The 1,635-nt window shown below is 46.5% G+C and overlaps 1 long non-coding RNA gene across 1 annotated transcript; it reads right to left on the bottom strand.

Moving 5' to 3' along the window:
• Positions 1-337: 337 nt before the first annotated feature.
• On the bottom strand, positions 338-1,424 carry LOC103643114 (uncharacterized). Its single transcript, XR_560804.3, has 2 exons — positions 703-1,424; positions 338-626 (listed from the first exon to the last, which is right to left on the bottom strand). It is a non-coding gene; the product is annotated as an uncharacterized lncRNA (long non-coding RNA).
• Positions 1,425-1,635: the final 211 nt, after the last annotated feature.

Here is a 1,635-nt window from a genome sequence, read left to right as displayed (position 1 = left end):
GCATAATGAGGCACTAGAAGATGGCTGAGAGGCTCAAAAGGACTAATCTTGGGGATCCCAGTTTGCTATACGCTCTAACGTATTAAATTTGCTCCTTATATGCCAGTTTGTACCATATTTGCACCTAGGGAGAAACGGTGTGGTTAAAAACACAAACATTTTCTTTTCTGGTATAGCACCTCGCCTGTAGTTCACAGAGGGCTGCAATTTTCAGAATTTTTAACTTGTACAGGTAGCCAAGCGAGGGAGAGAAGTTCCTGAACAATTCATCAAACAGTTGTTAAAGAAAATATGGAACCATTGCAAGAAGCACATCGTGAACATATGGAAACAACAATAGCCTAGTTCACAGTTCAATGAAAGTTCATTGATTCTAATACCGGTTAACAGTTCACTGAAAGCTCACTGAAAACAACAAGTTCACTGAAAGTTCACTTATAGTACTTAGAAATACAAGTTTAAGGTACATAACACTCTCATTGGGTACATAACACTCTCATTGGCCATTGACCATTAACGAAGCTTTACAACATCCATAGGAGGCAGAGCACCGATCTCCTCAAGCGTTGTTGGTGCCTTAATCAATGAGTGGTCAACATCTTCAATAGTGACGGACCTATACGCATCTGACACAATGTGTAGTAATGAATAATGTATAGGGTTTAGCACAACAACAAGGTAACTGTTCAACTAAGAACGAACCATGGTTGTCATCGGGGATGACAACAGCCGGTGCCGACGTCATCGCTCCTGGCGGGGTCTCCATTGTTGAGGTCGGGAGCGAGACCGAGCGTCTCAGGGAACGATAACCGGTCGCGGGGAAGCACAGCCAGGAGCGAGGAAGCACTGGCGGGGAAGCACTGCTGGCGGGGAAGCACTGCTGGCTGGGCCGAGTAATCATCAACATCAGGAAGAGGAGCACCGCCGGGACCAGGGAGAGGAGCGCCCCGGAGCGCCGTCGGACAAGACTTGATAGGGGAGCTCCAGCGCCGGGAGAGAAGAGCGTCACGAGAGGAGCTCCAGCACATATTCGTTCTAAGAACGGGGCAGTGAGATGGATTGCCGTAACAGCTTGTACTAGTAGCTGAACATTGGCTAAATCACAGTCCGATAGAAAAAACCAAAGCTAAACGGTTTATAATACTAAAACTTCAATTACGGTGTTCAGGATACTATTTTTTAAAGTCCAGTCTCAGTGATATCTTGGTTCAAAAAACTCATGGAAGGCAGAGGGAGCTGCACGTGTCCACCAGGGAGGGCGCGACAGGGAGGAGCACAGAGGGAGATGAACGCAATGGAGAAAACACCAGAAACCTGAGCACGACGGTGCAAAATATCGGAAGGGAGAGAGAGAGCGGTAGAGGATAGGGATCAGCTGAGAGTGGCAGCTTGAAGATGAGGCCAACCAGGAGGATAAGGATTTCAGCCTACAGAGAAGATAAAAAAGAGATAGTTGCGGTGATGTGCGTAGAAAAAACAAAGACAGTGGATAAGGCCGATTGCCTGGGAATCAGATGAGGCTGAGAGAGTACGACAGTGAGGAGATTTTTCTGGGATCCTGATTATAGGATTAGAGTTTGGGCGAGAAATAAATGGACCAGACCAAAACACTATCAGGATACAATACTTGAGACA

The sequence above is a fragment of the Zea mays genome, chromosome 2 (genome assembly GCF_902167145.1).
Source record: "Zea mays cultivar B73 chromosome 2, Zm-B73-REFERENCE-NAM-5.0, whole genome shotgun sequence".
Taxonomy (NCBI): domain Eukaryota; kingdom Viridiplantae; phylum Streptophyta; class Magnoliopsida; order Poales; family Poaceae; genus Zea; species Zea mays.
Note: the sequence above shows the minus strand (reverse complement) of the source record. Positions and strands in the feature narration are given on the sequence as shown.